The sequence below is a fragment of the Schistocerca nitens genome, chromosome 9 (genome assembly GCF_023898315.1).
Source record: "Schistocerca nitens isolate TAMUIC-IGC-003100 chromosome 9, iqSchNite1.1, whole genome shotgun sequence".
Lineage (NCBI taxonomy): Eukaryota > Metazoa > Arthropoda > Insecta > Orthoptera > Acrididae > Schistocerca > Schistocerca nitens.
This window is the reverse complement of record NC_064622.1, coordinates 374,133,810-374,150,479: the sequence shown is the minus strand read 5'-3', so window position 1 is coordinate 374,150,479 and position 16,670 is coordinate 374,133,810.

The following is a 16,670-nucleotide window of genomic DNA, read 5'->3' as shown; positions in this document are numbered from 1 at the left end:
AATCGCTAAGCTGTTGCTACGGTGTTACCGGCGCGGTTCTTGAATAGCTGCGGCTCCGTGACGTCTTATGACGGTACAATATATTGTACTGTATGTATTGTATGTCACCCGGGGACCTAGAACCGACGGATAGGCTCCGTCCCCGCCGCAGCCGCAATGGTCCACAACCCCACGACGACTGCCGCAGTCCACTTCACCCCTCCGCCGCCCCACACCGAACCCAGGGTTATTGTGCGGTTCGGCCCCCGGTGGACCCCGCAGGGAACGTCTCACTCCAGACGAGTGTAACCCCTATGTTTGCGTGGAAGAGTAATGGTGATGTACGCGTACGTGGAGATCTTGTTTGCGCAGCAATCGCTGACATGTGTAACTGAGGCGGAATAAGGGGAACCAGCCCGCATTCGCCGAGGCAGATGGAAAACCGCCTAAAAACCATCCACAGACTGGCCGGTTCACCGGACCTCGATACAAATCCGCCTGGCGGATTCGTGCCGGGGACCAGGCGCTCCTTACCGCCCGGAAAGCCGTGACAATATATTGCGGTGGTTCAAAAAGAATTACCTAATGCCAGAGAACATAAATCAAGAGAAAATATTGAGGTGGCATATAAAAACAAAGATTTTTTTCAAGAGACCAGTCTTATTTCACAAGGGAATATCTCTTATGCTCATCTTACATACAACCTTGCAATACTTTTCACACTTACATTTGGGATCAGTGTTTTCATATGCCTTTCGCAAATGTTCAATGTGCCCTTCACTGGATGAACGATGTGTGGTATCGCCCATATGTCGCAATGCCATAACAAAGTCGGCCTCTTGCATCAATGGCACATAAGACAAAGATGTCTCGCTGCACTCTGCAAAGACGAATAGAAGGTGCTGGCGAAGCCACACTCTCTCTTCCAGCGCTGCAGCGTCTTCGCACGGAGGCCAATATACAGCCGAGCAGATGAATGCTGGGCCCAGTTCTTGACCTCCGATTAAGCTGACAAGATTGCCTAATTACGATAGATGTGTTACTCGTGTCTTAAACTGAATTGTCATTCGGAACTTTCGTACTTCAAGAAAAGAGCTTCGTAAATGTGTGCATTAAGTGATGCTTTAAAATTCAAATACAGCTGTAAATTTTCGACCCATTCCTGTGATATCACAATCCAAGTTTGTGGATTCCTTTACTTCATAATGGTGGGGAAATTAAGAAATGCAAGAGAGCGTAAACTGCCGCTGTCAAGTAAATAAAGGTACCGACAAGGCTGATAAAACTTACATTATTTCCATATCCATTCGCAGCTCGTGGTCTTGCGGTAGCGTTCTCGCTTCCCGCGCACGGGGTCCCGGGTTCGATTCCCGGCAGAGTCAGGAATTTTCTTTGCCTCGTGACGACTGGGTGCTGTGTGTTCTTCATTATCATTTCATCATCATTGACATACGCAAATCGCCGAAATGGCGTCAAATAAAAAGAACTTGCAATACGGCGGCCGAACTTCCCCGTATGGGGCCTCCCGGCCAACAATGCCATACGATCATTTAATTTCATTTCCATATCTGTGGAAGGAAATGCCAAAACTTGACATAATGGTGTTTAAATTCTTTTAAATAGAAAGAATTAGAAAATTAGGTTTAAAAAGAATGAAATAAGAACTTTATAATTTTATGCACCTTTTATATTTTGCTCTTTTTTTCGAGTCATCAGTCTTCTGATTGGGTCGATGCCCCCCTCCCCCCCCCCTACAAATTCCTCTGCTGTGCCAACAACTTCATATCGTAGTAGCAATTGCAACCTACGTCCTCTATTATTTGCTGGATGTATTTCAATCTCTGTCTTTCTCTACAGTTTATGTCCTCTAAACCTCCCTCTAGTACCATGGACATGGAAGTCATCCCCTGTTGTCTTGACAGATATCCTATCATCCTGTTCCTTCTCTTTGTCAGTGTTTTCCACATATGTCTTTCCTCTTGGGTTCTGCATAGAACCTCCTCATTCCTTACCTTATCAGTCCACCTAATTTCCAACGTTCGTCTGGAGCACCACATCTCAAATGCTTAGATTGCCTTCTGTTCAGGTTTCCCTAATGTCCATGTTTCACTGTCATACAATGCTGTGCTCCAAACGTACATTCTCAGAAATTTCTTCCTTAAGGCCTATGTTTAATACTAGTAGACTTTCTCTTCGCCAGGAATGACCCTTTTGCAGTGCTAGTCTGCTTTTGATGCCCTCCTTGCTCCGGCCGTTATTGGTTATTTTCCTGCCTAGGTAGTAAAATTCTTTAACTTGATCCACTTCATGACCATCAATCCTTACGTTAAGTTTATCGCTGTTCTCATTTCTGTTACTTGTCATTACTTTTGTCTTTCATCAATTTACTCTCAATCCAAATTCCGTACTCACTAGACTATTCATTCCATTCAGCAGATCATGTAATTTTTCTTCACTTTCACTCAGAATAGCAATGTTATCAGCGAATCGTATCATTGATATCTTTTCATCTTCAATTTTAATTCCACTCCTGAATCTTTCTTTTATTTCCATCATTGCTTCTTCGGTGTACAGATTGAACAGTGTGGACGAAAGACTACATCATGCCTTATACCTTTTTAATCTGAGCACTTCGTTCCTTGTCTTCCACTTTTATTATTCTCTCTTGGCTCTTCTACTTATTGTATATTACCCATTTCTCGCTATGGCTTACCCCTATATTTCTCAGAATTCCGAACATCTAGCACCTTTTTACATAGCTAAACGCTTTTTCCAGGTCGACAAATTCTATGACCGTGTTCTCATTTTTCTTTAGTCTTGACTCCATTACCAACCGCAAAATCAGAATTGCCTCTCTCGTGCCTTTCTTTTCCTAAAGCCAAAATGATCATCATCTGACGAATAATTTTCTTTTCCATTCTTGTGTATATTATGTATCACCAACTTGGATGCATGAGCCGTTAAGCAGATTGTATGATAATTCTCGCACTCGTCAGCTCTTGCAGTCTTCAGAATTGTGTGGATGATATTTTTCCAAAAGTCAGATGGTAAGTGGCCAAACTCATACATTCTGCACACAAACGTGAATTGTCGTTTTGTTGACACTGCTCCCGACGATTTTAGAAATTCTGATGGAATGTTATCTACCCCTTCTGCCTTATTTGATTTTAAGTTCTCCAAAGCTCTCTTAAATTCTAATATTGGATCCCCTATCTCTCCTGAATCGACAGCTGTTTCTTCTTCTAACACATCAGGCAACTCTACCCCCTCATAGAGGCCTTCAGTGTATTCTTTCCACCTATCCGCTCTCTCCTCTGCATTTAACAGTGGAATTCCCGATGCACTCTTAATGTTACCACCCTTACTTTTAATTTCACCGTAGATTGTTTTAACTTTCCTATATGCTGAGCCAGTCCTCCCGACAACCATTTCTTTTTCCATTTCTTCACATTTTCATGCAGCCATTTCGTCTTAGCTTCCCTGCACTTCCTATTTATTTCATTTCTCAGCGACTTGTACTTCCGTGTTCCAGAATTTCCCTGAACATTTTCGTATTTCCTTCTTTGGTCGATCAGTTAAAGCGCTTCTTCTTCTACCCGTAGTTTCTGCACAGTTACCATCTTTGTACCTATGTTTTTCATTCCAACTTCTGTGATTGCCCTTTTTAGAAATGTCCATTCCTGTTCAATTGCACTGCCTACGGAGCTATTCATTATTGCAGTACAGCCTTAGAGAACTTCAAATGTACCTCGTCATTCCTTAGTACTTCCGTATCCCACTTCTTTGCTTATTGATTCTTCCTGAGTAATCTCTTGAACTTCAGCCTACTCTTCGTGACTACTACATTGTGATCTGAGTCTATATCTGCTGCTAGGTAAGCCTTACAATCCAGTATCTGATTTCGGAATCTCTGTTTGTCCATGACGTAATCTAACTGAAATCTTCCCGTATCACCCGGCCTTTTCCAAGCATACCTCCTCCTCTTGTGATTGTATTCTTGTTAATACACATGAATCATGAGAAAACACGTGTGCTGCGTCAAAGAATAACTGGACACAGATCAATGTCACTGTTATATCATTGCGACCAAAAAGCACGCTGTTTCTGTATTCTTGTGGCATGGCTACCTGCGTTTGTCGTCTAACAGCGAGATGTAAATTAATTTTTGGAAGAATATTAGAAATTTATTTTAACAATTATTCACAATTTAGAGACTACACTTCATCCTCATGTGATACTTTCTGGCACTGTGGTTACGTAGTCAGTAACGCCACGAAAGTGTGTATTTCTCAACGTAATCGTTAGACATTTTCAGAATGCAGTCTTCGTTAAAGGTCTATACATATAGACAGAAACACACAAATAAACTATATTGTGAGGGGTCCACTTGTACGTGGAGCCCGATTTTGTAATATAATTAGTGAAAAATGACCTTAAACGATTGTCATATGTAGAAGAGCTTGTATTTTTGACACCACTGAACCAGAGATGTTGCCGTTGCACTCTGTTATAGGTAGGATGTAAGGATTAAAGCTAGAGGTTAGCTGTGAGAATTTAGTTGTTGGTCTGTGGACGCAACATAATACGGTTTTTATAAATTGAAGTGAAGAATTGATATTGTAACTCAAAGGTAAAGCAACTGGAACAAATTTGTAAGGTAATGAAATTTTGTGTATTTAGTGGATTTCGCTAATTTTTTATTGTCCCTTGAATGCGTGAACCAAGTATTTTTCATTAGATTTAATGTATAGGTTGATTAGGTATACCCGATTTCTAATATTTTCTTTGTTTTGTAATCCCGATACAGAGAAGTGAAATTTTGGGATCTATTTTGTCAAACGACATCACACCTTTTCTCATTTAACAATCCAAGTGTTCTTTACTTACAACAGTAAGTGAGAATTGTAGAACAGTTGAAAAGTTCACTGATTTTTAAATTTAATGAAAAATGTTTCACATTAGATTTTGTGAAGGAGAAACATTATTTTGAGTACAATTTTCAAACTGAAGCATTTGGTCTTAGGATACCCCCTTATCAGTGCCTCATCCTCTTCCATGTCGTGTTTATTTGAACCCAATAAATAATTTTTTTAAAGAAATCGTATTTCAATCAGAGTCCAAAAAATATTAATTTGCCAGAATCAGAAAAGTATTAATGTTTGTAACAGTTTCAATGCGGGCAGCACTGCATAGCGCTGAGCCAATATCCAGAATTTTCACTGAACTTTTGCAAGGTTACTCATTTATCAGCCAATCTACTGACGTTATTTGTATGAAGCTATTTTACGGCCGGCATTGCACTTCGCTGTGCCAAGATTGAATATTTTCTATGCCTACTGTGGAGAGAACAGAATACCAAGATTACATCCGTTGCGACTTTAGAGCTAAGAAAATGTATTTGATTGTTTAGTTTCACAGCGAATTTTGTCAGTTTTTTGTACAGTGTCATAGAACTCGGTGCTCACGAGACTGGGTAAATTTCAGAGGGATTGACTTCATTATAGGCATTACATACTGATTTTCCAGATTAAGTTGGTTGATTTTTTTTGGATTACAGTAAAAATGATTAAGCACACCATCTGCTCAACAACGCATCACACAGTAAATTTGCATGACACAAACATTACACATTTCATATTCATTGGCAAACAATAACAAAAAACCTTGAAAAAGAACGTTACAATATATAAACATACATGCTTACCAGTCAGTCACTATATTCGTGTATAATAATCGTCATGTCTAATGAATGATTATGTCATTTAGGCAGATTGGACACTTCATGATAACTCGTACTTGAGAATGCCTATAGAACCGAAAATATGATTGTGCGAAGTAAATCTATAGTAGTTTGTAATATAATGGTGAAAGTTTCTTTCAAAAGGCTTGCGTATGTAGCGGGAATGACGCGAAGTCCACGGTTTCACTTGAGAACTCGTGTGTTCGCTCTCCTTTCGTAGCGTGTCGAAGCAGTAATAAGTGGGCAGCGGTGGACACTCATGAGTCGAGTATATGGGCACACGGAGATGGAGAGTTCGGAGATGTCATAGGACTCGCCGGCGAGTTTGAAGCGAATATATGGCATTCACTTCTGATCTCTAATAACTAGAAGAAACGGTCTGTTGACACATAGCACGGGTTCGGAAAACGTCGTTCGTGTAAAACACAACTTTGTTCGTACGAAATAATGAGTGCTATCGACAGATGTCAAATAGACATATACAAGTGTCACAACAAACTCACACATATAATAACATACACATAGTAAATAAACAAATATCAAACTTCATGTAGATACCACAACACAAACAGGGGCGAGTGACAAATATATAGCGACAGTAGGCAACACACCTCACTGTAAACACACACAATCAGTACATAGCAAAAAGTGGGAGTGAAGTTTTCGAATAAATATGTCCGAAAGAAAACGCCGAAAATCGGCCGTCTGAAGTAGCAATCCAACTAAACAAGACTCCAAAGTGGGAGTGAAGTTTTCAAATAAATATGCCCCCCCCCAAAAAAAAAAGCACCCGAAAATCGGCCGTTTGGAGTAGCAAACCAACTAAACAAGACTCCAGGACGACACACGTGGTTCAAGACATCAGAAATAACACCAAGTAGTAATTTAACCTAACGACACTTGTGTTGGAAAAGTTGTCTCTCGTCTAGAAAACAAGAAACTATGTAATGCAGTAATATAATTGTAATTACTTTACATCCCATTTATCATACACGTAAAACAAACATATACACTGAAGAGCCAAAGAAACTGGTATACCTGCCTAATATCGTATAGGGCCCCCGCGAGGACGCAGATGTGCCGCAAACGACGTGACATTGACTCGACTAATGTCTGATGTAGTGCTGGAGGGAACTGACACCATGAATCCTGGAGGGCTGTCAATAAATCCGTAAGAGTACGAGAGGGTGGAGATCTCTTCTGAATAGTAGGTTGCAAAGCATCCCAGATATGCTTAATAATGTTCATGTCTCGGGAGTTCGGTGGCGAGCAGAAATGTTTAAACTCAGAAGAGTGTTCCTGGAGCCACTCCGTAGAAATTCTGGACGTGTGGGGTGTCGCATTGTCCTGCTGGAATTGCCCAAGTCCGTCGGAATACACAATGGACATGAATGGATGCAGGTGATCATACAGGATGCTTACGAAGGTGTCACCTGTCACGCCTACCAGGTGTCCCTTATCATTCCATATACTAACTCCCTGCTGACACCCAGGGCCCATGATTCATTAGGTTGTCTCCTTAACCATATACGTCCATCCGCTCGATACAATTTGAAACGACACTCGTCCGACCAGGCAATGTGTTTCCAGTCAGTGTTGACAGGCCCAGGCGAGACGTAAAGCTTTGTGTCGCGCACTCATCAAGGGTACACGAGTGGGCCTTCGGCTGCGGAAGCCCACATCGATGACGTTTCATTGAATGGTTCGCACACTGACACGCTTGTGGATGGCCCAGCATTGAAATCTGCAGCAATTTGTGGAAGGGTTGCTCTTCTGGCACGTTGAACGATTCTCTTCAGTCGTCGTTGGTCCCATTCTTGTAGGATCTTTTCCCGGCCGCAGCGATGTCAGAGATTACATGTTTTACCTCATTCCTGATATTCACGGTACACTCGGCAAGTGGTCGTACGGGAAACCCCCCTTCATCACTACCTCGGAGATGCTGTGTCCCATCGCTCGTGCGCCGACTGTAACACCACGTTCAAACGTTTTGAGACAACCTGCCATTGTAGCAGCAGTAACCGATCTAACAACTGCGCCATACACTTGTTATCTTTTACAAGCGTTGCCGATCGCAGCGCCGTATTCTGCCTGTTTAGATACACTGTATTTCAATACGCATGCCTATACCAGTGTCTTTGACGCTTCAGTGTATTACAGGCTGCTGAAGATGTTTCACAAATAAAAGAAACGAAACACGTATAGTACAGCCGGCCGGAGTGGCCGAGCGGTTCTAGGCGCTTCAATCTGGTACCGCGCAACCGCTACGGTAGCAGGTTCGAATCCTGCCTCGGGCATGGATGTGTGTGATGTCCTTAGGTTAGTTAGGTTTAAGTAGTTCTAAGTTCTCGGGGACTGATGACCTCAGATGTTAAGTCCCATAGTGCTCAGAGCCATTTGAACATATAGTACAAAACAAACTGCTTTTCATTTATGAACAAAGAAGCAACTACGGAATGACGCAAAACGTAGAGGATAACAATGGAATAAGTTTGTTATGACTCAATAATTCTGAGGGAATCTCGTCTATTCCAGGGACCTTTATTCGAATTAGGTCGCTTTTTCCCAGTATCGTATCTCCCATTTCATCTTGGTCTCCTCCCTTTCAGTGATACTGCTCTCAAGTCCACTTCCCTCGTACAGCTCCTCTACATACTCCTTCCACCTATCAGCTTTACCTTCTTTATTTAGTACCGGCTTGCGATCTGAGTTCTTTATATTTATACGGTTGTTTCTCGTCTCTCCAAAGGTCTTTTTCATCTTCCTGTGTACGGAATCTATCTGTTCTCTGGTTATGCATACTTGCATTTGTTCTCTAGCCACTTCTTCTTAGCTGTTTTGAAAATGTTGTCAATCTGCATGTTTAGATTGTATACCCTTTCAACGTTTCCTTTGCTGCATTTCTTATATTTTCTTCTGTCGTTAATTCAGTATCTCCGGAACCATCCAGGGATTCCTACCTGCCCTTGGCTTTTTATCTACACTATGTTATTAAAAGTATCCGGACATCACAAAAAACATACGTCTTTCATATAAGGTGCATTGTGCTGCCACCTACTGTTAGGTACTCTATATCAGCGACCTCAGTAGTCAATAGACAGCGTGAGAGAGCAGAATGGGGCGCTCCGCGGAACTCACGAACTTCGAACATGGTCAGGAGATTGGGTGTCATTTTGTCATACGTCTGTACGCGAGATTTCCACGCTCCTAAACATCCCTAGGTCCACTGTTTTCGATTTGATAGTGAAGTGGAAACGTGAAGAGACACGTACAGCACAAAAGCATACAGGTTGACCTCGTCTACTGACTGACATAGACCGCCGACCGTTGTAAAGGGTCGTAATGTGTAATAGGCAGACATCTATCCAGACCATCACACAAGAATCCCAAACTGTTTCAGGATCCACTGCAATTACCATGATAGTTAGACGGGAGGTTAGAAAACATGGATTTCATGGTAGAGCGGCTGCTCATAAGCCACACATCACGCCGGTAAATGCCAAACGACGCCTCGCTTGGTGTAAGGCGCGTAAACATTGAACAATTGAACAGTGAAAAAACTTTGTGTGGAGTGACGAATCACGGTACACAATGTGGCGATCCGATGGCAGGATGTGGCTATGGTGAATGCCCGGTGAACGTCATCTGCCAGCGTGTGTAGTGCCAACAGTAAAATTCGGACGCGGTGGTGTTATGGTGGTCGTGTTTTTCATGGAGGGGGCTTGCACTCCTTTTTGTTTTCAGTGACACTATCACAGTACAAGTCTACATTGATGTTTTAAGCACCTTCTTGCTTCCCATTGTTGAAGAACAATTCGGGGATGGCGATTGCATCTTTCAACACGATCGAACACCTGTTCGCAATGCGCGACCTTTGGCGGAGTGGTCACGCGACAATAACATCCCTGTAATGGACTGGCCTGCGCAGAGTCCTGACTTGAATGCTACAGAACACCTTTGCGAAGTTTTGGAACGCCGACTTCGTGCCAGGCTTCACCGACCGACATCGATACCTCTTCTCAGTACAGCACTCCGTGAAGAGTGGGCTACCATTCCCCAAGAAACCTTCCAGCAACTTACTGAACGTATGCCTGCTTGAATGGAAGCTGTCGTCAAGGATAAGCGTGGGACAACACCATATTGAATTCCAGCATTACCAATGGAGGGCACCACGAACTTGTATGTAATTTTCAGCCAGGTGTCCGGATACTTTGGATCACATGGTGTATGTGATGCTATGCTGTCTTCCCTGTTTAACCTCTCAAAGCTACTGATTCATCTTCTGGGGTACTCCTGTTCCAGTAAGGCGTTACCTGAACCTCTAAAATTTTCAACAACCTTCTTAATATAATACTGTTTTGCAATTTCTTCAATCTCCAGCTCACAATCAATAAAATTATGATCAGAGTCCACATTTACTCCTGGAAACGTCTTACAGTTTAAAATTTAGTTTACAAATCTCTGTCTTACCGTTATATGATCAATATGAAACCTTCCATTGTCCCTAGGTCTCTTCCACGTATGGAACACAACCTTGTTACATAATTCTTAAACCAAATGTTAGCAATGGTTAAATTATGCTGTGTGCAAAATTATAGCAGGCAGCTGCCTCTTTCCATTATTTCCCCGAGACGATATTTTGCTAGTAGTTTTCTTCCCTTTCTTTTTCTATTTCCGTTCACCCATCACAATTAAATATTCATCTCTCTTAATGATCTCAATAATTTCCATTATCTCATCATATAGTATTTAAATCTCTGGATCATCCGCAGAGTAAGTTGGCGTATACAGTCGTCACATTGTTGCTGGTGCTGGTGTTACGGTTAAGCACGTTCACTATGCTGTTCGCAGTAGTTTACCCATGTTCACATTCCTGTTTTCTTGTCCATTATTAGGCTCATTTCTACTTTACCATTTCGTGTTGATGACCCTCACTTGACGAGAAGTCTTGTTCTTCCTGATACCGCATTTCACCAGTTCCGACTACATCTAACTTCAGCTTATTTATTTTCTTTCTTTTTTTTTAATTCTCTAACCTACAAACCCGATTAAGGGATCTAACACAGCTCGCTACAACCCGTAGAATGCCAGCATTGTTTCTTTTGATGATGACATTCTTCTGGGTAGTCTCCGCCCGCAGATCCGAATGAGGGACTACTTGATCTCCGGAATATATTATGCAAGAGATTTCATAATCACTAAACCATACAGTAGAGTCGCATGTCTCCAGAGAAAAAAATCACTGATTCAGTTTTGTGGCTTGCAGCTGTTCGCAGCATCAGCACAGCAAGGCAGATTTGGCTAATGGTACAAGGCCAGATCGTTCACTCAACCGGACTGTTATCACTGCAACTACCGAAACTGTTCCTGTTCCTCCCCTTCAGGAAACGCGGGTTAGTCTGGCCTCTCCGCGGATACCACTCCGTTGTGGCTGCTCCTGCAGGACGGCTTCCTGTGTTGTTGATGCACGCAAGCCACCCCCACCTCGGTAAGGTCCATGGTTCATTGGGAGGGAGGGGGGGCGGGGGGGGGGAAGTTACAATTCCGATAGTTGGCGAACAAACAAACGTTATGGTTGTGGCTTATTTTAATAAATTTGATTCTATAACATAAATCAGAAAAGACCGACCTATTTAATGTCTGTATTGAAATTCATTACTTTAGCTTTATATTCAGGATTAGAGGTAACTATATATTACTAAGCGGTATTCTTTAATGTCTAAAACTCCATCTAAAGAACTAGAGGCCGTTTTCAATGTATTTACCTCATTAATTTCTACGGTGATTAGTTTGGAAGGAAAAGGAAGGAACTTCACAGGTGTTGATCTGCAGGTCTTCAGACACGAAGCTCTAAAGAATCCATACGTGCCTTTGTGAATCTCACTCAAGCCGATATAATAACCTTCGCGTCTCTCTCGGTATGTTACTTCTACGTAATTCACGCAACATGATTATAACGAAATTAGAGATAATATAGGAGTTTACCGACAAATTCTTCCCCTGCATCATTTGCGAGGGGAGCAGGGAAGGAGGGAAAATATCTATGTACCTGAAGAACCTTCCGCCACACATCGTAATCTGGACTGCGATATGTAGATTGGGCTCTGGCTTGCGTGTGTGGATGTAGAATTCCCTGCAACTGGAATCTATTTTAACATAAGTCTTTTCAGTGAGAAAATGTTTCGACGAAGTTACTTGTCGTTATTTTAAAGACTGTTTGTCATTTTAAAATGTCATCAAATAACATGATCTCCGCCGGCCGCTGGTGGCCGAGCGGTTCTGGCGCTACAGTCTGGAACCGCGCGACCGCTACGGTCGCAGGTTCGAATCCTGCCTCGGGCATGGATGTGTGTGTTGTCCTTAGGTTAGTTAGGTTTAAGTAGTTCTACGTTCTAGGGGACTTATGACCTCAGCAGTTGAGTCCCATAGTACTCAGAGCCATTTGAACCATTTGAACATGATCTCCGCTAATGCAACTGCTCCCTCACCACAACCGAGCTGCTTCTTTAAAATGTCCAGACATTTTGCATGACAATACTGTCACAAAGACTAACGGCTATCTACTACCCTGTTTTTTCATCAATGCCTATAACACTGTGTAAGCGAACTAAGCACGTTCACTCGTTATTTGCGTTCAACATTACAGTGGTAAATTTTTCGTGAGTTCAGAATTCCTCTGACACTGATCTCCAGGCTATTAAACCATTTAGCGCGCAAGACTTTGGCTTCGATGAACGAGGTACAAACCCTCATCGGGTCAACCTGATTTCGCTGAGAGGCGAATGCTGGGATGGTTCCTTCAGTGAGGCCACGTCCGATCCCTTTTCCCATTCTTGTCCAGCTGGTCTGGTGCTCCGCCTCTAGTGACCCCGTTGTGAGAGATACGATAAACTCTAACCTTCACTCGTTTTCCTTGTGTCGTCTCGTAGCCATCAGCAACAGCGCTTGGTAACTGTCTGAGCTGATAGAGGTCCTCACAGTCGTCTGTTAAGGTCGACTGACTCGTTCATGTGTTCCAATTTGCAGCACGATTTAACATTTACACGTAAATTTCAAGTCCCTTCACGGAGCTATTTCTGATCTCGTTAAAGACAATATGTTTTGTTTTTGTGATGTGTAGTGGAATTAAGTCTAAAACAAAGCCTACTGGTAGAGCGATATATGTGCCCCTCGTTAAAAACAATATGTTTTGTTTTTGTGATGCGTAGCGGAATTAAGTCTAAAACAAAGCCTGCTAGTAGAGCGATACATGTGCCCCCTAATTTCATCGAAAAGTAATAGTTTTAATTTTTATTATCAACACAAATTACTAATGAAAAACACGATTGTACAGTATTAACTTTTTAACCGGTTTTCGGCTCACAGGGCCATCATCAGACGTGTGCTGTCTATCGTCGCGAACAACTTTGAAAAAGATGTTAGTACATATCAAGAGTAAGGTACGAACACAGAATAAATGTCATCTCCGACATTGCAGAAGTAATGCAATTTAAAACGTTGAAATTAAACTCTAAACAATTATGAGGTAAACAAACCAGAATGAAACAAACACTAAACTGAAAAAACAGGGGCTGGAAAACAATTTGACCTACATTAACATACCAAAAAATAAAATAAGTTAGTACATAACAAGGGTAGTGAAGAAGAGCTGGAAGGCGTATTACAAATAGGTGATACAGGAACGGAGTAAAAGACAGAATTGGCAATTGTAACTACAGAATATATGGAGTACATAGCTAATCACAATAAATTAAACAATCACAGGAAAAAATGGAGAAAAAGAATAAAATAGACAATGTGGAAGGTATTGGAGAACTGAGGATTAAGCATAGTTCAGGAGAGGGGAAATAATGAATTGCTTTTGGTTATTTAATATTACATCAGGACTGAGGGACACTTGTTGCTCGATTTCCAGAGCTTCCAACAGATTACGTTTTTAGTCTTTGTTTACTAAGTGAAGGACGCTGGACTGTGGCTGGCGATTTTACGTCTCACTCAGTACAATCTCATCAGTTATGCAGTCATAATTATACAAACCCAGATCTCTTTATGTTCAGGAACCCTAGTAACTATGTCTCAGCTTGACCGATAATATAGAATTTATCGTACACCCCACTGTTGGCTAGCAATTGTGTCTTATCTCTACTACTGAAAATATACTGGACAGTGGAGTTCCTCATACAGTAGTAAATCCTATAACAGCAAGGTTTCAGTGTTTTGCTGTACTCAGTCAAACCTGTCCTATTAAAAATGTAACCAGCTCATATTCTGGTTATATCACATGACGAACATCAATGTGTTGTACCTTGCCGGTATCGTGGAAATGTCTACTTGGTGTCTGAATATTAGTTTTTAGTAGGGGCGACATATGTTGTAATATTTAACAGGCAGCTTGCTTTTTTGATCACTTCGTGGCGAGTGCCAACTTCGAGGTGTCTTAGAAGCCAGTCCGTAATTAGGAGAACAAATATATTTTCACAGTTTAAAAGTACAATGCTTTTTTATTTGCAGCCGCACTTTCACTGTTTTCTGATTATTCATTCCATCGCTATAATGTCAAACTAAAGACGCTAAGCCATTTCAGTGTAGAATGCACGGGTATAAATCTTGAACTTTTCACATTGTATATCCTTACGAATGAATACTCCACGTATTCGTCAGTTAAGAATTTGTAAAGCATTTCCGGTGGTAGCTGCAATCTATGCGAGGCTGTGGTGTAGTTGTCAACCAGCGCGCTGCCACTGTCGTGATGCGCGATAAGCGCCTATTCAGCAGTGAAGAATGGCTACTTCGTATTCGCATTCCGATACAACATTACCACGTCAGTTGCTGTTGCAAATAGGGGATGAAACCAAATTATAAATGCATTAAATAAAGATTTACCTGATTGGCAAGACAGTGTCACATCTCAAATTAGTAATATAAAACAGGAACAGACAGTACATGACACACTGCTCTCAGTTACTGAGTAAGTGGTGAATATAAGTCCTACAACATGTGAAGGACTGATTAAAAATTTTGCAATCATGCAGGTCTTCACCTAACCTTATATCCTCTGGCGTGGCAGCAGCCCCATTTATCATCTGTCTTATTAGATGAGAGTTCCAGGTTTTCACACCTGGCAAGGAAAATATTCATCCTGCCTTATTCATCGAATCTGTTAAAGGAGTGCTACGTACAACAGAAGATTAATGCAGAGTTTGTTCAAGATAAGTCATCCATTGGGCAACTGAAATCGCTGAAAATTGTCAGATTGGTTGACTGGTTGGTTGATCTGGGGAGGGGACCAAACAGCTAGGTCATCGGCCGCATCGGATTAGGGAAGAATGGCCAACGACGTCGGCCGTGCCATTTTAAAGAAAACTGCCAGATTAATAACCAGTTTGAGAAGGCGTTGTTGTCGAAATACTGGTCAGATTGCATACAAGAAAGACTTCACAAGGAGGTGTTCAAACCAGAGCCATTTACAGAAGTCAAGGAAGTATACCAAAATATTTCGAGAAGTACTTGAATGTTCTAAACGGGGTACTAGCAGTAAAAGGCAGCCTGGGTGGCCGACTAGTGGGATGAGGATATCGTGTAGAACAAAGCGGGAACTATACCAAAATGTTAGAAGTAGTCACAATCAAACTACAGTAGCCCATTACAAGCAGTATTGTAAGATACTTAAAAATGTTATTAGGAAGGCAAAGAGTATGTGGTACGCAAATAGAATAGCTAATTCACAGGATAAATTTAAAACCATATGGTCAGTTACGAAGGAAGTGTCCGGTCAGCAACACAAGGTTGATGATATAAAGTCAATTCGTAGTAAACATATTTTTGTTACCGACAAGTCAGATATATGTACGGTATTTAACAAGCATTTTCTGAGCATTTCTGGTGAATTAAATAAAAACTTTAGTTTCTACAGTGAATCATATAACACTCTTGGAAAATGCATTTCCAAGACTGATGCCTGAAATACTCCTCTGTGATACTGACAAGGGGGAGATTGAGTCAATAACTAAATCACTGAAGACTAAGGATACTCTTGGGTATGATGGAGTGCCTAGCAGAATATTAAAGTACTGTGCTGCACACGTTACCTCTGTACTTAGCCATATTATTTAATTTTTCCTTTAAGAATGGTCATTAGTAAAGCCTCTTTATAAAAAGGAAGAAAGGGGTAATGTAGACAACTTTAGACCTATTTGTATGCTATCAGTATTTGCTAAAGTTATTGAAAAGGCTACGTATGTAGGGATAATTGACCATTTTACATCACATAATTTGCTATCAAATGTACAGTTTGGCTTTAGAAGCGGTTTAACAACTGAAAATGCTATGTTCTCTTTTGTCTGTGAGGTAGTGGATAGATTGAACAAAAGGTTTCGAGTGCTAGGCATGTTTCTTGGTTTAACTAAGGAATTTGATTGTGTTTATCACGAAATATTGCTCAAGAAGTTGGACCATTATGGAATACAGGGAATAGCTCACAATTGGTTCACCTCTTCCTTCATCAATAGACAGCAAAATGCCATTATTCACAGTGTTGAGAATGACTGTGATGTGGGGTCTGAGTGGGTACAGTCAAATGGGAGGGGGAGGGGGGTGCCTCAGGGATCCGTGTTGTGGCCACTCCTATTTCTTATTAATATAAATTTATACCCTCTAGTATTACAGGTAATTCTAAAATATCTCTGTTTGCTGATGACACTAACTTGGTAGTAAAGGACGTTGTGTGCAACATTGGCTCTGTTTCAAATAGTGCAGTTCGTGACATTAGTTCATGGCTTGTAGAAAATAAACTAAGGCTAAATCACAGTAAGTTTTTACAGTTCCCAACACACGATTCAACATAACCCAACGTTTTAATTTCACAAATGGACATATGAAACTGAACAGTGCAAATTTCTAGGTGTTCAGGTAGATAGTAAACTGTCATGGAAATCCCACTTTCAGAATCTTG